Source organism: Triticum aestivum, chromosome 4A (genome assembly GCF_018294505.1).
Source record: "Triticum aestivum cultivar Chinese Spring chromosome 4A, IWGSC CS RefSeq v2.1, whole genome shotgun sequence".
In the NCBI taxonomy this organism is placed as follows: domain Eukaryota; kingdom Viridiplantae; phylum Streptophyta; class Magnoliopsida; order Poales; family Poaceae; genus Triticum; species Triticum aestivum.
Genome location: NC_057803.1, coordinates 497733742 through 497760587, shown reverse-complemented (window position 1 = coordinate 497760587; position 26846 = coordinate 497733742).

Here is a 26846-nt window from a genome sequence, read left to right as displayed (position 1 = left end):
TGAGTAATTACGTTCGTTCCTGAGGACAAGGGAGAAGTCTTGCTATGAGTAGTCATGTGAATTTGGTATTCATTTGATATTTTGATAAGATGTATGTTGTCTAGCCTCTAGTGGTGTTATGTGAACATCGACTACATAACACTTCACCATTATTTGGGCCTAGAGGAAGGCATTGGGAAGTAATAAGTAGATGATGGGTTGCTAGAGTGACAGAAGCTTAAACCCTAGTTTATGCGTTGCTTCGTAAGGGGCTGATTTGGATCCATATGTTTCATGTTATGGTTAGGTTTACCTTAATACTTTTGTTGTAGTTGCGGATGCTTGAGATAGAGGTTAATCATAAGTGGGATGTTTGTTCAAGTAAGAATAGCACCCAAGCACCGGTCCACCGACATATCAAATTATCAAAGTATCGAACGCGAATCATATGAACGTGATGAAAACTAGCTTGACGATATTCCCATGTGTCCTCAGGAGTGCTTTTCCTATTATAAGAGTTTGTTCCGGCTTGTCCTTTGCTACAAAAGGATTGGGCCACCTTGCTGCAATTAATTTACTTTTGTTACTTGTTGCTCGTTACAATCTATCTTATCACAAAACTATCTGTTACCACTTATTTCAGTACTTGCAGAGAATACCTTGCTGAAAACCGCTTATCATTTCCTTCTGCTCCTCGTTGGGTTCGACACTCTTACTTATCGAAAGGACTATGATAGATCCCCTATACTTGTGGGTCATCATCCTAATATGATAGGCATCCAAGATAGGAATAATAAAAACTATCATAAAAGTGCATTGAATACTATGAGAAGTTTGATACTTGATGATTGTTTTGAGATATGGAGATGGTGATATTATAGTCATGCTAGTTGAGTAGTTGTGAATTTGAGAAATACTTGTTCTAAAGTTTGTAATTCCCGTAGCATGCACGTATGATGAACCGTTGTGTGATGAAGTCGGAGCATGATTTATTTATTTATTGTCTTCCTTATGAGTGGCGGTCGGGGACGAGCGATAGTCTTTTCCTACCAATCTATCCCCCTAGGAGCATGCGCGTAGTACTTTCTTTCGATAACTAATAAATTTTGCAATAAGTATGTGAGTTCTTTATGACTAATGTTGAGTCCATGGATTATACGCACTCTCACCTGTCCACCATTGCTAGTCTCTCTAGTATCGTGCAACTTTCGCCGGTACCTTAAAACCACCATATACCTTCCTCAAAACAGCCACCATACCTACCTATTATGGCATTTCCATAGCCATTCTGAGATATATTGCCATGCAACTTTCCACCGTTCCGTTATTATGACACACTTCATCATTGTCATATTGCTTTGCATGAGCATGCAGTTGACATCGTATTTGTGGCAAAGCCACCGTTCATAATTCATTCATACATGTCACTCATGATTCATCGCATATCCCGGTACACCGCTGGAGGCATTCACATAGAGTCATATTTTGTTCTAAGTATTGAGTTGTGATCTTTGAGTTGTAAGTAAATAAAAGTGTGATGATCATCATTATTAGAGCATTGTCCCAAGTGAGGAAAGGATGATGGAGACTATGATTCCCCCACAAGTCGGGATGAGACTCCGGATGAAAAGAAAAAAAGAAAAAAAAAGAGGCCATAAAAAAAGAGAGAAAAGGCCCAAATAAAAAAAGAAGAGAAAAATATGAGAGAAAAAGAGAGAAGGGACAATGTCACTATCCTTTTTCCACACTTGTGCTTCAAAGTAGCACCATGATCTTCATGATAGAGAGTCTCCTATGTTGTCACCTTCATATACTAGTGGGAATTTTACATTATAGAACTTGGCTTGTATATTCCAATGATGGGCTTCCTCAAAATGCCCTAGGTCTTCGTGAGCAAGCGAGTTGGATGCACACCCACTTAGTTTCTTTTATTGAGCATTTCATACACTTATAGCTCTCGTGCATCCGTTGCATGGCAATCCCTACTCACTCACATTGATATCTATTGATGGGCATCTACATAGCCCGTTGATACGTATAGTTGATGTGAGACTATTTTCTCCTTTTTTGTCTTCTCCACAACCACCATTCTATTCCACCTATAGTGCTATGTCCATGGCTCGCGCTCATGTATTGCGTGAAGATTGAAAAAGTTTGAGAACACCAAAAGTATGAAATAATTGCTTGGCTTGTCATCGGGGTTGTGCATGATTAAATACTTTGTGTGATGAAGATAGAGCATAGCCAGACTATATGATTTTGTAGGGATAACTTTCTTTGGCCATGTCATTTTGAGAAGACATGATTGCTTTGTTATTATGCTTGAAGTATTACTATTTTTATGTCAATATTAAACTTTTGTCTTGAATCTTTCGAATCTGAACATTCATGCCACAATAAAGAAAATTACATTGAGAAATATGCTAGATAGCATTCCACATCAAAAATTCTGTTTTTATCATTTACCTACTCGAGGACAAGCAGGAATTAAGCTTGGAGATGCTTGATACGTCTCCAACGTATCTATAATTTTTTATTGTTCCCTGCTATTATATTATCTGTTTTGGATGTTAATGGGCTTATTTATACACTTTTATATTATTTTTGGGACTAACCTACTAACCCAAGGCCTAGTGCAAATTGCTGTTTTTTGGCCTATTTCAGTGTTTCGCCGAAAAGGAATATCAAACGGAATCCAAATGGAATGAAACCTTCGGGAGAGTTATTTTTGGAACAAACTTTATCCATAGGACTTGGAGTGGACGTCAAGAAATCAATGAGGAGGCCACGAGGCAGGGAGGCGTGCCTGCTCCCCCTGGGCGCGCCCCCCACCCTCGTGGGCCCCTCGTGGCTCCACCGACCTACTTCTTCCTCCTATATATGTCAACATACCCCGAAAACATCGAGGAGCACCACGAAACCCTATTTCCACGGCCGCAACCTTCTGTACCCAAGAGATTCCATCTTGGGGCCTTTTCTGGAGCTCCGCCAGAGGGGGGAATCGATCCCGGAGGGCTTCTACATCAACACCATAGCCTCTCCGATGATGTGTGAGTAGTTTACCTCAGACCTTCGGGTCCATAGTTATTAGCTAGATGGCTTCTTCTCTCTCTTTGGATCTCAATACAATGTTCTCCTCGATCTTCTTGGAGATCTATTCGATGTAACTCTTTTTGCGGTGTGTTTGTCGAGATCTGATGAATTGTGGGTTTATGATCAAGATTATCTATGAACAATATTTGATTCTTCTCTGAAATCTTTTATGTATGATTTGTTATCTTTGCAAGTCTCTTTGAATTATCAGTTTTGTTTGGCCTACTAGATTGATCTTTCTTGCAATGGGAGAAGTGCTTAGCTTTGGGTTCAATCTTGCGGTGTCCTTTCCCAGTGACAGCAGGGGCAGCAAGGCACGTATTGTATTGTTGCCATCGAGGATAAAAAGATGGGGTTTATATCATATTGCTTGAGTTTATCCCTCTACATCATGTCATCTTGCTTAATGTGTTACTCTATTCTTATGAACTTAATACTCTAGATGCATGCTGGATAGCAGTCGATGTGTCGACTAATAGTAGTAGATGCAGAATCGTTTCGGTCTACTTGTCGCGGACGTGATGCCTATATACATGATCATGCCTAGATATTCTCATAATTATGCACTTTTCTATCAATTGCTCGATAGTAATTTGTTCACCCATCGTAATACTGATGCTATCTTGAGAGAAGCCACTAGTGAAACCTATGGCCCCGGGGTCTATTCTCTATTATATTAATCTTCCGTCAACTAGATATTTCTGGCACCGTTTATTTTGCAATCTTTACTTTCAATCTATATCATAAAAATACCAAAAATATTTATTTTATTATTACTATCTCTATCAGATCTCACTCTCGTAAGTGACCATGATGGGATTGACAACCCCTTTATTGCGTTGGTTGCGAGGTTCTTATTTGTTTGTGTAGGTACGAGGGACTTGCGTGTAGTCTCCTACTAGATTGATACCTTGGTTCTCAAAAACTGAGGGAAATACTTACGCTACTTTGCTGCATCACCCTTTCCTCTTCAATGGAAAACCAACGCAGTGCTCAAGAGGTAGCAAGGGCTTAGTCGTGAGGCCAACGCATCTATGTGGTAGCTTGAACGAGGTTGGTCGGAATCGAGAGACGCGAGGTTTTACCCAAGTTCGGCCCCTCACGGTGGAGGTAAAAGCCTACATCCTGCTTCATTGATATTTATGATGATGATCACGATTACACGGGTGCTCTATCTTGAGAACTATTGAGCTGTCTGTCTAAACCTAACTTGTAAAAACCTGTGGAACCTCTCACTCTTCTAGGGTGCCTTGCCCCTCCTTATATATGTTGAAGGGGCGGCTTACATGACTAGTCCTATTAGGATTAGCATTATTCTATCTTCTATTACAAGTGGAGTCCTAGTCTTGCTTCCTTTGTAAGGGAATATTCCTTATGCTTTCCTCTTAAGCCGGCCCACCATAATACGAGCCGGCCCTCCATGAACCGCCTGGTGGGCCACCGGGTCTTGTCGCTCCTCTGACCCGCCGGCCGGGTCATCAATGAGTCACCTGGTTCGGCCAGGTCATCAGTGAGTGGAGAGATCCGGACGGGTCACCAGTGAGTCGCCAAATCAGGGCGGGTCACCAGTGAGTCACCAAGTCCGGCTGGGTCATACATCCGGCCGGGTCATACCGTGGGGTATATCCCCGACAGTCGTGAAACCCGACCATAGCATTAAGTATCAAGTCCTCTTTACTCCCATACACCATAACCCACTTATCCGCGTTTAGGCTGTTGTCACCCCCGCAACACCGACAATAAGCAAACCATGAACATATTGCAACACCCTACAGTGGTGTCCCCTCGTGTTTGCGCGAGATGGAGGGCACCGTAGGACAGCACCATAATAAAATATATAATCATACCAACCAAGATCACAATTAACCCATAGGACAAAACGGATCTACTCAAACATCATAGAATAACCATAGATCATTGGGAAATAATATATGGAGTTGAGCACCAAGTCTAAGTAGAGATTACAGCGGGGAGAAGGGGTATTACACTGCTGCATAGAGGGTGACAGAGTTGGTGTTGACGGTAGCGAGATTGTTGATGTAGATCGCCATCACGATCCTAGCCCCGGCGGCACTCCGGCGCTACCGGGAGAGAGAGGGGGGAGAGCCCCCTCCTTATTCTTATTCCTTGGCCTCCCCTCTAGATGGGAGGAGAGTCCCCCCTCTGGTCCATGGCCTCCATGGCAGTGGAGGAGCGGGAGCCCCTCCGAGTTTGGATCTCCCTCTCTGTTCTCTTCTGTTTCGCGTTCCCCGGATCTGGCCGAAAACTGTTTCTTATATTTCGGGAGATTCGTAACTCCGATTGCACTGAGATTTTAACATGATTTTTTTCCGGATATAAGCTTCCTTGCGCCCGAAGTAGAGCTCCAACCGATGTACGGGGTGAGCACAACCCACCACCACGCGCCAGGCTCCTGGGTCGCGCCCTGGTGTCTTTTGGGCTGTGTGGGCCTCTGTTTGCGGTGATTCCAACTCCCAAAAATCACATATATTCCAAAATAATTCTCTATAAAATTTTATTGCATTTGGACTTCATTTGATATGGATTTTCTACGAGACAAAAAACATGCAAAAAACAGGAACTGGCACTAGGCACCGGATCAATAGGTTAGTCCAATAAATCATATAAAAAGTTGCCAAAATATGTGAAAGTTGTATAATATTGGCATGAAAGAATAAAAAATTATAGATACGACGGAGACGTATCACCCACATGAATTTGTTATCCATGCCGACCATGAAATGCTTAAGTACCTTAAGGGTCAAACTAAGTTGAACAAGCGTCATGCTAAGTGGAGTGAATTCATTGAGTCATTTCCTTATGTCATCAAATACATCAAAGGTAAGGAAAATGTTGTGGAAGATGCCCTTTCACGTAAATGCATGCTTGTTACTAAACTTGAATTGAATGTCATTGGCTTTGAGCACAAAAAAGACTTGTATGTGTATGATCCTACTTTTGCTATTCCATATGCCAAATGTTTGACGCATACATCTTGGGAACGCTATGACATCAAAGATGATTATCTTATGAGATCTAACAAACTTTGTGTCCCCGATTTTTCTCTTCTTTTGTTACTTTGCAAGAATCCCACGGAGGAGGACTTATGGGACACTTTGGACGCGACAAGACTTTCGCTACGCTCTCAAAGAACTACTATTGGCCGAAGATGTTCCGCGACGTCTCATGCTCTACCAACCAATGCTCTACATGTCGCAAAGCTAAATCTAAAGCTCAATCCAATGGTCTATATATGCCACTTCCTATTCCATATCAACCATGGGAATATATTAGTATGGACTTTGTGCTTGGTTTGCCTAGAACTAGAAGTGGCAAAGATTTTGTGTTTGTTGTTGTGGACCGATTCTCTAAAATGGCTCATTTCATCCCATGCAACAGGATAGACGATGCTTCACATGTTGCAAATATTTTTTGTAGGGAAATCTACGCCTACATGGAGTGATAAATACTATTTTTTCGAGCCGCGACGTCAAGTTCTTAAGCTACTTTTGGAAGACCTTATGCGCCAAGATCGAAATCAAGCTCTTGTTCTCTTCGGCATACCATCTGCAAACGGACAGCCAAACGGAGGTGACGAACCGGACGCTATCTACCATCCTACGTGTGTTGATCAATAAGAAGATCAAGGAGTGGGAAGAGTGCCTACCCATCACCGAGTACGCCTACTACCGCGCAAGGCATTTGACTACCGGCAAGTCCCCCTTCGAGGTCGTCAACAGTTTCAACCCGTTGTCCCCATTGGACATTCTACCTCTTCCACTACAAGAGCACATCAACATGGATGCGAATGCACAAGTGAAATATCTCAAGAAGGTGCATGAAGATACAAGAAACACCATCAAGCGCCAAGTACAACGCCTCGCGACCAAGCTCAACATCAACAAGCAACCCATGATATTCAACATTGGAGATCTTGTGTAGCTACACCTTCGCGAGGACCGCTTCCCCAATGAACGCAAGTCCAAACTTCTACCACGAGCCAATGGGCCCTTCAAGGTGCTCTAACACTACAACAACAACGCCTACAAGATTGACATCCTACGTGACAAGTACAATGTGAGCGGTGTCTTCAATGTCAAGGATCTTTCTCCCTACCATGGTGATGAAGATTTTGATCCGAGGTCGGATCTTTCCCAAGGGGGGGGGGGATGATACAGAGCATCCCAGGGTCGTCCCCATGGACCTATCATCGTCTCACCAAGTGCTTAGTGGACCCATGACACGAGCACGTGCAAGAGCTCTCGAAACTGAGGTAACATCTCTCCTCTCACAATTCCACTTCGATGCACATGAGACATGGCTACTACCTCAAACAGAGACATTATGCATACTCAGGTACCAAGGAGTTAGCCATGGAGAAGATAAGGAGCAAGGAGGATCAAAGAAGGAAGACATACGCGAAGACGGAGAAGAAAACGGCCAAGTCTACACTTTCCCGGACGATCCGGACCTTTGTTCACACGATCCGGCCCCAGCCTGGATGATCCGGATAAGTGGCACCCGAGACCAGCAAGCCTCACCGCGAAGCCGGACGGTCCGGACCGACGCCCGGATCATCCGGAACCACCCAGACGTCTGGACCGCCTCCCGGTCATCCGGACCCTCCTCGACGGCCACGACACATCCAGACGATCCGAACGGCCGCCCGGATCATCCGGGCCACCATCCGGATCATCCGGACCCCCACCTGCATGTGCTTTTTGGGCCGAAGCCCATGTACCCTTTCGTCCCTCTAGCCTATATAAACGACTCCACCTCCACTTTTCTAGGGTTAGCAAAGGATTAGCTCATTTGAGAGATAGAGATTTGCTCATCCACTTGGTTACTTCTCCATTGGAGTCCACGACCTCTTCGGAGAAGATCCCCCAAGTGGATTCAAGACCCCTCATGGGAAGACCCCCTGAAGACCTCCTCACGGAGAAGAACTCACTACTTGTATCATCCTTAGTTGATCGTGGATCGTGTATCTCTTTGTGTTTCGAGGATCTAGCACATGTGAAATCGAATCTTGTTGGTTTGAGTGATTCTCTCATGTTTCCCCTCGTGTTTCCCCTCGTGTTCTTCGTCGGATCCGCTCCAATCGTGAAAGATCGGGCATCTAGGGTTCTACCCTACATCACAAACTAGGCAAGATGTAGATTGGATCAAGCGAAGATGCGAACGACCTCAAGTATGATTATGACAATGAACGATGGGTGGCATGTGGTGGAAATTGATGGATGGAGGTGGTGGAAAGAGGAAGGAATAACGATGTAGTGGCGGTGTGACTAATGTGAACAGAACTCGGAACTCTAAATGAACTAGACACTAAGACCAGCAACTCGACACGACGATGCAACCGATAATTCCACTATGCAACACTCTAAATGAACTAGACACTAAGACCAGCAACTCGACACGATGATGCAACCGATAATTCCACTATGCAACCAATGAAAAGAAAATTGCAAAGGCTCAGACTGGCTTGGACAAAGGATAAACAGATCTACCTTTTTTATGGATTTTTCTTGGATAGTAGGTAAGAAAATAAATCTAGTCTAGGGATAACTGGAAATTCTCACCGAGCAACCTAAAAACTGACACCACTTGATAGAGGTGGGGTGTCCTGATCTTTCGATGAGATGATAACTATCCATTTGGTGGAGACGACTTTGACGATCCGACTACAAATGTGTAACATCCCAAATTTTTCAATTTGGAATGTTATACATAGTCATCCATGCATATCATATTTTATTTGCATTTCGTCTAGCGATCCTCGAAATCCTAAGCAACTCAAGGACCCTCGGAGAGAGTTGGGGATTTCCTAGTTTTCAAATTTGATTTTATCAAATTTTGAAACGAGGATTTTGGTTTTAATTATTTTCTCTCCACAAATATTTCATACTAAAATATATGAGAGGAGATAATATGAATTCTCCAAGATAATTGAAATATTGGAAGAAAAATATTAAAATCAAATATTTGTTTTATTTGACTTTATTTGGATTTTATTTGCATTAGAAAAATCACACGTTTTTCAAAATTGCATTTTAGGGCCAAGAAAATGTTCATCTTGTTCTAAATATTTTATTTAGACGGTGAAATTTTGTTTTGGCATTTTTAGATTTTTATTTATTTTTCTAGGATTTTATTTCTGTCGGCGGAATTATTTAAAAAAAAAGTTCGCGCCCGACTGGGCCTAAGACCCAGCCAAGCCAGGCCGCCGCCGCCTCCTGCGCGCGCGCGCCACTGCCGTCGCTCAGACCGGAGTCCGAGTCGGACTCCGCCTGCCGCCGCGCCTTGCCCCCTCCTCCAAGTCGCGCCGCCGCCCTGCCCTTTATATACGCCCGCCCCCGAGCCCCAACACCACACCGCCACCGCCGCCAGCCCCCGCCGCCCGCCCGCGCTAGCCGCCGCCGCCGCTTGCCGCCGCCGCCCCGCGAGCCGCCGCACCATCGTTGCCCCCGCCTCGCTGGAGCCCCCTCGCCGGAGGTAGCCGCCGAACCTGCCGCCGGGTTTTTTTAAACCGTTCGGTTTTTTTAGAAAACCCTAGATCCGTTTTTTCGGATTCGCCGGTTTTTTTCGGTTCTTCTAGTTAGTGGACGTTCATCCGTACGTTTGTTTTAATGAACGGTTTTCGCCCGTTAGATCCATCTAACGAACGCTCGTCCGTTAGTCTGTTCGTCAGTTTTTCTTTTATCGGATTTATTCCGCGATTTTTCTGATCCGATTCTTAGTTTCTGTTTTTCTTTTCGCCGTTAGTCGGAATTAGGCGATTCAAGCGCCTAGAGTTTCGTCTCGAAACCCTCTTTCTGTTTAACCAACTCAAATAAGTTTTTGCTACTGTAAAATTCAACCTAGGTTCAGATTAGTAAATGAAGCTTCTTTCTTTCGCCGTTTGAGTTTCGTTGCTCCGTTTGATTTGATTCTTTTGCGAACCGGAGTTCTTAAGTTGAACCTTCTGGTCAACCCTCTTTATTTGAGTTTTACTGTGCATCTTTGCTTGTTGCTTATGTATGTTATTGTTTGTTTGCGATAGAACACCCGGAGTGCGAAGCGTGCTACTACGAGTCCCTAGGTTTCGCAGACCGTCAGCAAGGCAAGAAACACTTTGATCATATCCCTTTTATCACCCAGTTTTTATGCATTAGTTCCAATCCTCAAACATTGCATGATTAGGATGTCATTAACATGTGGGTTGGGAAGTAGTTGATGAGGTAGAACCTATTACCCTGTTACATTCAAACCCTTGGGAGTTACTTCTACGCGTTGCTTATATTGCTATGCTATGCTATGCTCGTAGACGTGGTTTGGGTTTGAGTGAAATCCATGACAGATGTGAGATTGTTAATTAATGGTTCAACTTAAGGTGGCAACTTAAATTAACATCTGGGTGGATTGAGGCACCTGGAGTACCCAGTGTTGCCTGTATTTTTTGGAAATCCCGGATTACCCGTGTGATCTTCCTATGGACCGCCACCCAGGCTCAAAGGGAACTGAGATGATTCATGCTAGAAACTTCCGTGTGCAGCCACAAGCTATTATGGGCTCTAGCATAGTTGAGTAAGTTACGTGAAGCTCTTGAAGAGGCAGATCAGCAGGTAGTGGGATGTAGGTTTGGTATGGTCTGTCCGGAGTAGAGAGTTAATGTTTCTGAAAGACTGTGTCTCGGTCATCCGTTTCTCAAACACCTTGTAGTGCGAGAAATCCAACGGAGGCGATCGAGTCTTGTGGGGAAAAGTGCGCAAACCTCTGCAGAGTGTATAATCTAATCATGATTAGCCGTGTCCCCGGTTATGGACAATTCTTGAGTATCTAGTATTTGGGTTATCACATGTATCTCATCATTCTTAAATAATATTGTTGGGATGTTAATTACTTTAATTGGGATTGAGTTGGAGGAACCTTCTTAATGTTTGTTCAACTACCATGATAGTTAAATTAAAATCTATTCCTTTGTTGTAGGGAAAAATTGGCTTTTCGCAAAAACTATAACCATAGAGCTTTCCACCAGCCAAATATGCATGTAGTGATAGCTTTATTCTGTTCTTGCTCTACTGTGTTATTTTGCCAGCATATTCCATGTGCTGACCCGTTTTCGGGCTGCAACGTATTATGTTGCAGACTTTTCAGACGAGGAGTAAGGTTCGTTAGGTCGTTGCCGTGCAGCTCAGCTATGCCGTTGGAGTTGATGGACTCACTTTATCTTCCAAGCCTTCCGCTGTTATCGTATTAGATGGCCTTAAGCCATATTATTGTAATAAGTTCTCTTTGAGACATTCGATGTAATAAGTGTGTGATTGCCACTCTGTTATAAATCCTTCGAGTACTGTGTGTGTCAGCATTACCGATCCAGGGATGACACTGAAGCACAGAGACTTGACCATCTGAGGTCGGGTCGCTACAAGATGGTATCAGAGCACACGCTGAGTGTAGGACACGACCACTAAGATAAACCCTAGGTCACACTTCTCTTCTCATTTCTGACTTCTCTCCATTTTCTACTCTTTAGGATGGCGGAGATGAAGAACAAGTTTGCACAACCGGATGAAGACACACCTTTTGGACGCCACTTGAAGGAAGTCACTAGGTACTTGAACATTGGAATACCAAGCTTCACCGGAACGTACAACGCCACTTTACCTGAAGAGGAGCGCTGGATGGTTCAAGTACAAGTTCCAGGAAGGACGTTCTCGCCAACTTCTAAACCCATAGAGTTTTCTTTTGAAGCACCCACCTGGAGTCTAGGCAAGAGCATGGCAGCCCACATTACCATGGGACGCATTGGAGAGGTCTACAACAGGGAGCTTAAGGACACTATCTACCAAATATGTGGGCGCCGAGACGAGCAATGGGAAGTAATCAGCACCAGGAAGGATAGATCCATTGCAGCTTTCATCCAGGAGTTAAACTAGCACATTCGACGTCAGGAGAACCAGATGTGCGCGGACATGATGGACTTGAAGAAGGCGAAGACTAGAATCATCGAGCTGGAGGAAGAACTCAAGTTTACACGCGATGGATATGAGGAGGAAATCAAGACACTACTGGAGAAGAATGACGACTTAGTCAAGAAGATCGGAATATTCATGGGAGGACCAGCACCAATAGAAGAAGAAGAAGAACCCAAGGAGATACGCCCCGAGGACTACATCAGCATCGAAGACACCGATTCCGAACCTAGTGATGATGACTTTGAAGACGAAGCTGGAGCAGACATCATGGAGTCTTCCACCGATCAAAATTTCTAGATGACCACCAAATATTAGTAGTATTCCCCCATGTAATTAGTATTAGATGAGCACTTTTGCGATAGTTCTAGACCGTTTGTATGCCCTTGCTTGATTGATTGAGTGAAATGTTTGTGTTTGTCTCATGTGCATATGGGTAGTTTTTTATCATTAGACCCCCTTTCTATTCTGATCTCTTCCATCTAAAACCCATCAGATGCCTTTGAGACGTGACCCTGGTTTTGTTTTCCCACCGGAGCTCACTCAGTTGATCCAGCAGGAGAATACTTTGATGCAATTGCTAGTTCAGAACCAGGGCAACAACAACAACAACAACCCACCACTAGTGGACAACCTAGCCCATTTTCTAAGGTTACAGCCGCTGGTGTTTTCCAGTAGCACTGAGCCTATAGTTGCTGATGATTGGCTACGCCATATTGGAAGGGAGTTGACCACCACAGGTTGCACAGATGCTGAGAGGGTGCATTTTGCCGCACATCAATTGGATGGACCTGCAGCCTCATGGTGGGAGAATTACACAGCCACTTTCCCCATAGCCAACGTCACTTGGGACCAGTTTCAGCAAGCTTTCCGCACGTCCCATGTCTCAACTGGAGCTATGCAGATGAAGAAGTGGGAGTTCCGCAACCTATGTCAGGGGAACCACACTATGGCACAGTACGTGGATGAGTTTAGCAAGTTATCTCGCTATGCCCCTAATGATGTGGCCACCGATGCCGCGAAGCAGGAGAAGTTTATGGAAGGGCTGAATGATGAGATGAGCATGCAGTTGATGGTAGCAACCTTCAACAACTACCAGAAGTTGGTAGATAAGGCTCTTATGATTGAAGGGAAGCAGCAGCAGATTGATAGCCGCAAGAGAAAGTATGGACAAGGGAAGTATAACTCAGGAGCTCAGTAGGGGCCTCGCCTAACCCCGAACTCGGGAGGACTTGTTCATAACCATGGAGGTCACAACCACACTGGAGGAGGATCACATAATCACAATGGTTCTAAGAATGGAATGGGAACGGAACCAGCAATAATCAGAACCGCCCCAATCCATCCACACCCACCAAAAGAGATCTAAGTCACGTTACTTGCTTCAAGTGTGGGAAGACTGTACACTACGCCACGGAGTGCCCTGAAGGAAAGAATGGAAACGGAAATGGGAGCGCTGGGAAGAAGCCTAATCCATTCAACAAAGGACAAGTGAACCACGTTAACGTGGAGGAGGTTGAAGAGCAGCCGGACGCGGTAATAGGTAAGTTTTTGGTTAAGTCATTTACCGCTCTTGTTCTTTTCGATACTGGTGCATCGCATTCATACATATCAAGGGGATTTGTGGATAAGTTTAAACTACCAACCCAAACCCTTAGGACCCCTCTGTTAGTAAGCTCACCCGGAGCAGAATACATGGCTAGCCGATGGTGCGACCAGGTACCCTTAACCATTGGCACACATGTTTTTCCGTCCGACCTAATTATCTTGGAGTCACAAGGATTGGATGTGATATTAGGTATGGACTGGATGTCAAAGTTTGGAGGGAGTATTGACTGTGCTAGTAAGTCGATTTATCTTACCACCCCGGAGGGAAAAAGGATTAAGTATGTGTCTAGGCATGTGCCTAGGAGGAGCCAAGTGAATGCCCTTACGGGAGTTGTTCAGGAGGAAGTGCCTGTAGTGAAGGATTATCCGGATGTTTTTCCAGAGGAGTTACCAGGCATGCCACCGGATGGAGACATTGAGTTTTGATAGAGCTGTTGCCAGGAACAAGACCAATATCTAAGAGACCCTATCGGATGCTCGCAAATGATCTGGAGGAAATTAAGAAACAAATCAAGGAGTTATTGGAAAAAGGATACATTCGAAGAAGTTCATCACCTTGGGGAGCCCCTGTGCTTTTGGTTGAGAAGAAGGACAAATCCCTAAGGATGGTTGTTGATTATCGAGCCTTGAATGAGGTGACGATTAAGAACAAGTACCCACTGCCGATGATCAACGATCTGTTTGATCAGTTGCAAGGAGCTAAGGTGTTCTCGAAGATCGATCTGCGATCAGGATACCATCAGTTGAAGATACGTGAGAAGGATATACCAAAGACAGCATTCACGACGCGGTATGGATTATACAAGTACACGGTCATGTCATTTGGACTGTCTAATGCCCCTGCTTATTTCATGAGCATGATGAACAAGGTGTTCATGGAGTATTTGGACAAGTTTGTTCTGGTGTTTATTGATGGTATTATGGTATACTCGAAGAACAAGGAGGAGCACAGGGAGCATTTGCGCTTAGTTCTCGAGAAACTCAGGGAACACCAGTTGTATGCTAAGTTTAGCAAATGCGAGTTTTGGTTGAAGGAAGTCGGATTCCTTGGACATGTTATATCAGGAGAAGGTATAGCAGTAGACCCCAGCAAAATTCAGTCAGTCACTGAATGGTTGGCACCCACCTCAGTTAGCGAGATCCGCAGTTTCCTTGGACTCGCAGGTTACTATCGGAGATTCATTGAGAACTTTTCCAAGATTGCAAAGCCAATGACTGAACTGTTAAAGAAGGATACTAAGTTTAAATGGACAGAAGATTGCGAGGCAAGTTTCCAGGAGTTGAAGGAACGGTTGACTACAGCACCAGTGCTAACACTGCCGGATATACATAAGGAATTCCAAGTGTATTGCGACGCCTCTCGCTTAGGACTTGGATGTGTACTTATGCAGGATGGAAGAGTTGTTTCGTATGCCTCACGACAACTAAAACCTCATGAGTTGAACTATGCCACACATGATTTGGAGTTAGCAGCCGTAGTGCATGCATTGAAGACCTGGAGACATTACCTTATCGGAAACCGATGTGATGTATACATGGACCATAAGAGTTTGAAGTACATCTTCACCCAGAAGGAACTGAACCTTAGACAGAGGAGATGGTTGGAGCTTATAAAGGACTATGACATGAAGCTACACTATCACCCAGGAAAGGCCAATGTTGTAGGAGACGCTTTGAGTAGGAAGAGTTATGCTAATATCCTTGAAAGTAAGGGACTGCCGAAGGAGTTAACAGAGAATATCATGGAACTTCGATTGGAGATTGTTCCTAGAGGATTCGTTGCAACAATGGAAGTCCAGTCGACATTGCTGGACAAGATTCGGGAAGCTCAGAAGGATGACAAGGAGATTGCCGAGATAAAGGAGAAGATGAGCAAAGGAAAGGCCAAAGGTTTTCGTGAAGACGAGCACGATACCTTATGGTTTGAGGACTGAGTTTATGTGCCCAATAACCAGGAGATCAGGAAGTTAATACTTCAAGAGGCTCATGACTCACCATACTCGATACACCCCGGAAACACCAAGATGTATCTGGATTTGAAGGAACGTTTCTGGTGGACCGGTATGAAAAAGGATATTGCCGAGTATGTAGCCGTATGTGATGTATGTCAGCGAGTGAAGGCAGAACATCAAAAGCCAGCAGGATTATTACAGCCTATGCCGATACCCGCAATGGAAGTGGGATAAACTTGGCATGGATTTTATCACCGGGTTGCCCAGGACTAAAGCAGGGTATGATTCCATATGGGTAGTAGTTGATCGCTTGACCAAAGTGGCTCACTTCATCCCAGTGAAAACCACTTATACCAGTGCAAAGTTGGCCAAGATTTATATGTCCAGGATCGTATGTCTGCATGGAGTTCCAAGGACCATCGTATCAGATAGAGGAACACAGTTTACTTCAAAGTTCTGGCATCAGTTACATCAGACTTTGGGAACAAGGTTAGAGTTCAGTACAGCTTTTCACCCGCAGACAGATGGACAGACCGAGAGAGTGAACCAAATTTTGGAGGACATGTTGAGAGCCTGTGCGCTAGATTACGGATCTAGTTGGGATGACAATTTGCCTTACGCAGAGTTCTCGTACAACAATAGCTACCAAGCCAGTTTGAAGATGGCACCGTTTGAAGCCCTGTATGGACGCAGGTGCAGAACACCTTTGATGTGGGACGAGGTAGGAGACCGACAGTTGTTTGGACCAGACTTGATCAAAGAGTCTGAGGAGAAGGTTAAATTGATTCGTGATAGATTGAAGATTGCTCAGTCCAGGCAGAAGAGTTATGCGGACTCAAAACGCAAAGAGGTAACCTATGAAATTGGAGACAGAGTATATCTGCGAGTATCTCCCTTGCGAGGAGTGAAACGTTTTGGAGTTAAGGGGAAACTAGCTCCGAGATTTGTAGGACCGTATCGTGTTTTGGAACGGATGGGAGAAGTTGCCTACAAGTTGGAGTTACCCGAGGGATTGTTAGAAGTTCATGATGTGTTCCACGTTTCACAGCTGAAGAAGTGTCATGCTGAGATGGCCGATATACCGTTAAGAGATACAGTACCCTTGGAGGCAATTCAGTTGGACAGTGATTTGACCTACGAGGAAAAGCCAGTAAAGATTCTTGAGTTTGCCAGCAGAGTCACTCGCAGTAAAGTTATCAAGTTTTGCAAAGTTCAGTGGAGCCACCATACCGAGGACGAAGCCACCTGGGAATGAGAGGATGATCTTCGCAAAGACCACCCACACCTATTTTCTAGCCAACCCGAATCTCGAGGGCGAGATTCATCTTAAAGGGGGTAGGTTTGTAACATCCCAAATTTTTCAATTTGGAATGTTATACATAGTCATCCATGCATATCATATTTTATTTGCATTTCGTCTAGCGATCCTCGAAATCCTAAGCAACTCAAGGACCCTCGGAGAGAGTTGGGGATTTCCCGGTTTTCAAATTTGATTTTATCAAATTTGGAAACGAGGATTTTGGTTTTAATTATTTCCTCTCCGAAAATATTTCATACTAAAATATATGAGAGGAGATAATATGACTTCTCCAAGATAATTGAAATATTGGAGGAAAAATATTAAAATCAAATATTTGTTTTATTTGGATTTTATTTGCATTAGAAAAATTGCACGTTTTTTAAAATTGCATTTTAGGGCCAAGGAAATGTTCATCTCGTTCTAAATATTTTATTTAGATGGTGAAAATTTGTTTTGGTATTTTTAGATTTTTATTTATTTTTCTAGGATTTTATTTCTGTCGGCGGAATTATTTAAAAAAAAGTTTCGCGCCCGACTTGGCCTAAGGCCCAACCGAGCCAGGACGCCGCCGCCGCCTCCTGCGCGCGCGCCACCGCCGCCGCTCGGACCGGAGTCCGTGTCAGACTCCGCCTGCCGCCGCGCCTTGCCCCCTCCTCCAAGTCGCACCGCCGCCCTGCCCTTTATATACGCCCGCCCCCGAGCCCCAACACCACACCGCCACCGCCGCCAGCCCCGCCACCGCAGTCGTCGTCGCCCGCGCTAGCCGCCGCCGCCGCTTGCCGCCGCCGCCCCGTGAGCTGCTGCCCCCGCCTCGCCGGAGCCCCCTCGCCGGAGGTAGCCGCTGGACCCGCCGCCGGTTTTTTTTAAACCGTTCGGTTTTTTTTGGAAAACCCTAGATCCGCTTTTTCGGATTCGCCGGTTTTTTTCTGGTTCTTCTAATTAGCGGACATTCGTTCATACGTTCGTTTTAACGAACGGATTTCGCCCGTTAGATCCAGCTAACGAACGCTCGTCTGTTAGTCTGTTCGTCAGTTTTCTTTTATCGGATTTATTCCACGATTTTTCTGATCGTGATTTCTGATCTGATCTTAGTTTCTGTTTTTCTTTTCGCTCGTTAGTCGGAATCAGGCGATTCAAGCGCCTAGAGTTTCGTCTCGAAACCCTCTTTCCGTTCAACCAACTCAAATAAGTTTTTTCTACTATAAAATTTGACCTAGGTTCAGATTAGTAAACAAAGCTTCTTTCTTTCGTCGTTTGAGTTTCGTTGCTCCGTTTGATTTGATTCTTTTGCGAACTGGAGTTCTTAAGTTGAACCTTCTGGTCAACCCCTCTTATTTGAGTCTTACCTGTGCTTCTTTGCTTGTTGCTTATGTAAGTTATTGTTTGTTTGCGACAGAACACCCGGAGTGCGAAGCGTGCTACTACGAGTCCCTAGGTTTCACAGACCGTCAGCAAGGCAAGTAACACTTTGATCATATCCCTTTTATCACCCAGTTTTTATGCATTAGTTCCAATCCTCAAACATTGCATGATTAGGATGTCATTAACATGTGGGTTGGGAAGTAGTTGATGAGGTAGAACCTATTACCCTGTTACATTCAAACCCTTGGGAGTTACTTCTACGCGTTGCTTATATTGCTATGCTATGCTATGCTCGTAGACGTGGTTTGGGTTTGAGTGAAATCCATGACAGATGTGAGATTGTTAATTAATGGTTCAACTTAAGGTGGCAACTTAAATTAACATCTGGGTGGATTGAGGCACCTGGAGTACCCAGTGTTGCCTGTATTTTTTGGAAATCCCGGAGTACCCGTGTGATCTTCCTATGGACCGCCACCCAGGCTCAAATGGAACTGAGATGATTCATGCTAGAAACTTTTGTGTGCAGCCACAAGCTATTATGGGCTCTAGCATAGTTGAGTAAGTTACATGAAGCTCTTGAAGAGGCAGATTAGCAGGTAGTGGGATGTAGGTTTGGTATGGTCTGTCCGGAGTAGAGAGTTAATGTTTCTGAAAGACTGTGTCTCGGTCATCTGTTTCCCAAACACCTTGTAGTGCGGGAAATCCAGCGGAGGCAATCGAGTCTTGTGGGGAAAGGTGCGCATACCTCTGCAGAGTGTATAATCTAATCATGGTTAGCCGTGTCCCCGGTTATGGACAATTCTTGAGTATCTAGTATTTGAGTTATCACATGTATCTCATCATTTATTAAATAATATTGTTGGGATGTTAATCACTTTAATTGGGATTGAGTTGGAGGAACCTTCTCAATGTTGTTTCAACTACCATGATAGTAAAATTAAAATCTATTCCTTTGTTGTAGGGAAAAATTGGCTTTACGCAAAAACTATAACCATAGAGCTTTCCACCAGCCAAATATGCATGTAGTGATAGCATTATTCTATCTTGCTCTACTGTGTTATTTTGCCAGCATATTCCATGTGCTGACCCGTGTTCGGGCTGCAACGTATTATGTTGCAGATTTTTCAGACGAGGAGTAAGGTCGTTAGGTCGTTGTCGTGCAGCTCAATTATGCCGTTGGAGTTGATGGACTCACTTTATCTTCCAAGCCTTCCGCTGTTATCGTATTAGATGGCCTTAAGCCATGTTATTGTATTAAGTTCTCTCTTGAGACATTCGATGTAATAAGTGTGTGATTGCCACTCTGTTATAAATCCTTCGAGTATTGTGTGTGTCGGCATTACCGATCCAGGGATGACACTGAAGCACAGAGACTTGGCCATCTGAGGTCAGGTCGCTACAAAATGTGCAACGACGTTGCACCTTAGTAATCGCTAAACCAACTCCAAGAGGTTATTGACCATGCCGAAGCACGATCAGCCTGACCACGAAGGTCTATTCCTGCAAGCAATCGAAGAACAAGCAAGAATATGATTAAGCAATCTTAATATTGCGAATATGGAAGAAGTATTGATGAAAGTGGAGTTTTCATAAGCGGTCTTGGTCTGGTTGTTGGACACAAACAAAGTACACACAAAGTTGCAGCGATGGCTAACTTTTAACTAAATAAAACCCAAGGAAAAAAGCTACTAGATGGATCTACTTATATAGGAGCATGGGGTGGCGGACAAGGAGGTGGGAGGAAGTTCCAAGGCATCCTAAAACCAACCCTAGGTCATACAAGGCCCATGGGCCCAAGTGGAGATGATGCAACACCTTTGGACTTGTAGTTTGACTCAGATTCTGCTGTAGCATTAGATTGTTTTGTCAATAACTCAACGCTCCGGACTAATTTGAAGGTGAATCCAATTGTTTTGGAAAGAGCACGAAATCTACTTTTCAACAGAAAAAGAATCACCCGATTCAGAATCCGAATGAAAGAGTTATTGGCGTTTTGAGTCGGGTATGTATGTGTAGTCTGAATCTAAATCCAGAACGTGAGAGACTTGGACTCTATCTTCTCTTGGGCCAAAAGTGATGTGAGAGGATTTTTTGAACAGCAAGTAAACGTCTCTTTCTCCCTTATCTTCATATGTGGATTGTACAAATATCCCATACACCTGCAATTAGACATGGCACAAAAGTCTGTGAAGTATTTTTGTCCTTGATAACATAAATAAATTATTGCGTAGTTTGCATTAGAAATCACCTCACAAATATGCATGTATGCAATATTTTTGGTCATATCCAAGGTAGTCATGTCCTCATTAGAGAGTCTGTCAGTTGATTTGGTAAATTTTTCGTCTGGAACCATGATATGTCAAATTGTGCTCGCATCCTCATCAAAGTTTGTGTGCCTAGTCTGCTTGAAATCCCTTGCAGCCATGTTATATGTGAGAGCCTAGATGATTTTGGACATGGATAGTCTTGGACTTGTGCAGTTTATATTCTTCAGGCAGACCTTCTTGGCGCCATGGGTGGTGATGAAGATCCCATCCCCCCGGATGGTGTTATGCATCACATGCCTTTTGCTTCATTTGGTGGTATTTGGAATGATGTTGAGTTTGTGGATAATGAGAACCACCATGCTGCTCCTGCTGCCCATCATGCTCTGGAAGCTGGGAATGAGGATGTTCCTATGGTCCATACCCCCCCCTCAACCCTGAACAAGAGCAGCATGACCAACCTATCCAACCTGCTATTGAGGCCGCTGATTCTTTCATTGCTCTTCAAGACATGATGTCAAAAATATGGCCTCTGCACCTACCATATTAGAACAACTAGCTAGCTGGCACCACTGTCGTCAGCACCAGATGCCAATTAATTAATGTTGAGGAGGAACATGGAACTATCAAGAAATGTTTACTTACCATAACTACAGATTACCCTGCTGCACCACCTGCTCATTCTGTGTCAAACACTGAGTTACCTGAAGTTACAGAGCACAACACTATTTGGAATTCTGAGCAAGATGATGCTCCTGCACAGTTGGAGTTTATTGAGTGTACCCAACCCATTCAAGCCCATGAGAACCCACACACTGTTGCAAACGACACTACTGTTGTTAATCCCTCGCATGTTGTCAATAAGCGCAAGAAGATCAATGCTCCATTGGATGTGAACGATCTACATCATAGTCGTCGCCTAGCTGGACTGAGCATTGGATTCAAAGATGAAGCTGCTGCTATCAAAGAAAAAGACCTGGCAAAGTGCAAGAAGAACCTCTCTGCTGAATTTGAATATGAGATCCGTGATCCTATAGTTGAACCCCCTCCAGAGCTTCCACTCACCACCATCCAAGCCCTAGCAACCAAGCAGTGTCAGATCCCTCCTAAGGAGGTCTCTAGGGAGAAACTTAAGTCTGTTGGTGAACATGATTAAATTTAGCTCTCATATTAGCCGACCTTGTTGTGTCAAGACCCCTTTCGGTCTTATGCCTTTTTATTATGTCAGTTGTTGCTGGTTATCATGCTTTGATACTATCTTGAACTCGGTTTGTAAGGAGTTAAACTCCATAATAAGTTTCTTTTGTTGGGATTTTATGCTACGCTTATTATTTCACTTTATGAGAAGTCTTAATGGTCAGGTTGATAATGGTCTGTTATACTGTTCAATGAGATCAAGTTTAAACTCTTGGTTTATTACTGCTTACGAATACATACACCAGCTCCCAGTTGTGACAGGGATGATTAATTCATCTCCTACATATGAACCCCTCCCCCAATCCTTTTATCAATGAATAGAACATGGAATATTCACAACTGGAATGTTAGAGGGATTAATTCTCAAACTAGATGGGATGACTTTAGGGCTAGAATTGATGAGAGTAACCACGACATTATATGTATCCAGGAAAAAAAATAGACACTTTTGATCTGGCTTATCTTAGAAACTTCTCACCCAAAAGATATAACCTATATGCATACACCCCAACTATGGGACTCTTTGGCGGTCTAATTACTATTTGGAATGGTAACCTTTTCACTTGATCTATCATCAGTCAGTCCAACTTTCAAATTACTGTCAAATTGGTTTGAAACTTATCTAGGCACATTTTTTATATCACCAGTGCTTATGGTCCTTGAAAAAATGAAGACAAAGCTGATTTTTTTTAATTGGTTGGACAGTGTGGATGCCTCACAAATGGATCACTGGATATTAGTTGGGGATTTTAATCTGATCAGAAGTCCTCGTGATAGAAACAGACCAGGTGGGGACACAAATAACATGCTAATGTTAAATAGCCTTATACAGCAATTGGATCTAGTGGAAATCACACTTAAAGGAAGAAATTTCACTTGGAGCAATATGCAAGATCTGCCACTTTCGGAAAAAGTTAGACTGGATTTTTACTTCTGCAAATTGGACATTATCATTCCCAAATACAATGGCACATCCTCTTGCTAGAGTATCATATGACATATCCCCATTCGCATTCAAATTGGCAGTGACATACCAAGGGCCTCCATTTTTAGATTTGAAAACTACTGGTTTGAATTTGATGGATTTTATGAGACTATGATACAATGTTGGAACATAAATCAGCAAGTGAGTAATTCTGCCAAAGATGTTTCTGCCAGATTTAAATGCCTCAGACTAGGTCTAAAAAATGGAGCAAAAAACCTATCCAGACTTAACACCACTATTGCCGCATGCAACTATGTTCTCACTATGTTGGATGGCATTGAAGATCAGAGGGCACTGGCTACAATGGAATCCAATTTCAGGAAAATATTGAAGAGGCACACTGCTAAACTATTGGAAATTAAAATAATTTATTGGAAGACCAGATTCAAAATGAGAAGTGTCAAACTTGATGATGAAAACACTAATTTTTTTCATGCTATGGCTACTCAGAGCTACAGAAAAAATTATGTTACCACTATCCATGGAGATGATGGAGCATCATATCAGAATCATGATCATAAAGTTGCAATCATCTGGAAATCCTACAAAGACAGACTGGGCAGATCCATTAATCCTACCATGCTATTCAACCTTGATGAACTCATCCAATCCCATGACTCAGCTGAACTTGATGCAGCATTCTCAATGGATGAAATTGATGAGGTTGTCAAAGAATTCCCTACTGGCAGAGCTCCAGGACCTGATGGCTTTAATGGTTCTTTCTTGAGGAAATGTTGGGATATTATTAAACAAGATTTTTACGCTATGATTTGGGACTTCTTTGAAGGTAACTGTGATATTCAAAGTATAAACACTACTTTCATCACACTCATACCAAAGATTGCTAATCCTGAGAATATGAATGACTTTATACCTATATCACTGGTTAGCCTTCCTCTTAAATTCATCACCAAGTTAATGGCAAATAGAGCTCAAAAGATCATCACCACGGTTATTCGTCAGAACCAATATGGATTTATCAAAGGCAGAAACATACAAGACTGTCTGGGATATGCTTTTGAATACCTTCACTTCTGCCATCAATCAAAAACCTATCATCATTCTCAAGATGGATTTTGAAAAGGCATTTGATAAGATTGAATATAAGGCTATTATTGCTATGCTCAAGGCCAAAAGATTTGGACCTAGATGGATCAAATGGGTGTCCAACATATTACACTCTGCTTCTACTGCTGTTCTTCTTAATGGAGTTGTAGGTAAAAAAATATGCAGAAGAGGAGTTAGACAAGGTGATCCTCATTCACCACTCCTATATGTTATTGCTGCTGACCTGCTACAATCTGTGATTAATGCTGCTTGGTCAAATGGTGAAATTTCTCTACCTATTGATCATGCTTATGGTCAAGACTATCCAATCATCCAATATGCTGATGACACTCTAATGATAATGCCAGCTAATGAAGATCAGCTTATGCATCCGAAATATTTACTCCATCTATTTAGTTTATCTACTGGCATGTTTGTTAACTTCAGCAAGTCCTCCATGACCCCTATTAATATTGATCAACAATCAATCTCTATGCTGGCAAATTCATTTGGATACAAGGTAGAGAGTCTGCCATTTACTTGTCTGGGTCTCCCTATGGGCACTACCAAACGCACAGTTCAAGATCTTATTCCTGCAATTTCCAAGATTGACAAGAGGCTATCTGGAGTGGCCAAATTTATGAACCATTCTGGGTTGGGGCCAAAAGTAAAAAACCAAATAATGTTGAGAAGCTAAAAAGGGCAAAAGAAAAAGAAAACGTGGGCTAGAAATTGTAAGGGTAGGTGCTCAAAATTTGCATATTAAAGATGGAATTGTACCTGGGATAAAAAGTGACCGCTCACCCTGGTTGCAAGTTGACGTGAACTTGTAGTCGCGACAAAAAAACTTGAACTTGTAGTCGCGACAAAAAAACTTGAAGCCCAACTACAAGTCGGTAATGGACTTGCAACTGGGGTGAAGAATAAAAAAATGGACAACCTACTCGCAGAAACAAGGGTGGCCTTGTAACTAAGGCAACAAAAAGGTCAAAAAAAACCGATTGCAAGTAGAGGGTGGGCTTATAACTAGGAGTGTAGAACAAAAAAGGTCGGTGCTAGTTGTAAGCTGATGGCGGACTTGCAAACTGAGGCGACAATAAAAACTTCAAGCCCATTTACGAGTGGATGGTGGTCTTGCAACTTGGATGAAAACAAACTAGGGCCCAGTCACGAGCCGAGGGCGAACTTGTAACTGGGACAACTATACAAAAAACTACGAGACCAGTTGCTAGTCGAGAATGGACTTGCAACTGAGACAACTACAAGCCTAGTTGCGAGTCAAGGATGGAGTTGCAACTGGGATGAAAAAACAAACTATGGACGTAGTTACGAGTGGATGGTGGTCTTGCAACTTGGATGAAAACAAACTACGATCCAGTCACGAGCCGAAGATGGACTTGTAACTGGGACAACTACACAAAACTACGAGACCAATTGCGAGTCGAGTAGCTGAGACAACTACAAGCCTAGTTGCGAGTCAAGGGTGGACTTGCAACTAGGATGAAAAAACAAACTATGGGCGTAGTTACGAGTCGTGGGTGGACTTGCAACTGGGATAACTACGAAACTACGAGTCCAGTTGCGAGTCAAGGGTGGACTTGCAAATGAGGAGAAACAAATTATGGGCCCAGTTGTGAGTCAAGGCGGAAATGCAACTAGGACAACTACACAAAACTAATATACCATTCGCGAGTTGAGGGTGGACTTGCAACTGAGACCAAAACAAAATACGATCCCAGTTGTGAGATGAACGTGGACTTGCAAGTGGATGGAAAACAAAACATATGCATCAAGGGTGGACTTGCAACTGGAACAACTATGAGCCCATTTGCAAGTCGAGGGTGGATTTGCAACTGAGACAACTACGAAATTACGAGCCCAATTACGAGTCAAAGATCGACTTGCAACTAGGATGAAAGGAACTATGGATCGAGTTGTGAGTCAAGAAGGGTGGACCTGCAACTGAGGTGAAAACGAAAACAGAGGCTCTAGTTGGGAGTCGAGGGTGCGCTTGCAACTCGACAACCATAAATCCAGTTACGAGTCAAGGATAAACATGCAACTTGGTCGGACAAATTGTGTGTCCTTCTCACCAAGAACATAAAAAATCAAGTGGACACAACAGACAAAATAACACACACATGAAATATGTACAACTACGTTATGAAATAGCGAATCTAGGCTAAGTTGAATGTGCATGTGCTATCATTTCTCTTTTCCTAAAAAGATAACATAAACCAAACAAAACACAATGTGGACACATCCTCTCCGTGCAGGCAAAAAAAAGAGCACATGTGACCCACAAAGGAGGTGACCAACGCCACATCCCAACAAACAGAAAAACATAAAACGCAACCCAACAATCACACTTTTTGAGGACGACGATCTCCTACGAGTGTAACCATGCAACAAACACAAATCTTCGCAATCAGATCGTATGGTTTAAAACTTAGATGTAACATAACTAAAAATTATCTAGATGAGATTTATAGCAAAACTAAGCATAGAAAATCGAACATCTTTTATGGAAATCTATATTGGCGCAAGGATGACAAATTTAGTTTGAAAGCACGACAATTTCCTGACAAAATAATAAATAAACTAAAACGGATTTACAATGCTCATCAACTAAATTTGTCACCCTTGACGAACATTATGTGGCATGAAAAGCATTCCGTTTGTCATGCCAAAAATCTGAAGTGCTCTGAGTATTCATCTCTTAAAACGATCAATTTTATCTTAAGCACCAATATTTACTTGTGTAGCACAGCCGTTTCACCTATGCTATGAAAAGCAAACGCCGGTGCCTAAGTAAAAACTGGACAAACACAGCTTTAGGCCTTAAGAACCTCTCCTGAGCATCTTCCACTGTACCCTAAAAAAAGTATCTTTCATTGTACGAGGCCTAAAAACTCCATTGTGTATGATGTTCGTAGTTATAGTTACTACCGAAACGCTAGAACACCATGTGGAGATTAGCCTTGGTTCGCCTACTCCATCGTCACGGGCTGACTGCTGCTCCCGTTCCCGCCCCCCGCCGTCGCATCGTTCAAAGCGCCCTGCGACTGCGTCACGCTCCCGACAGGCGCCGCGGGAGGAGCGGAA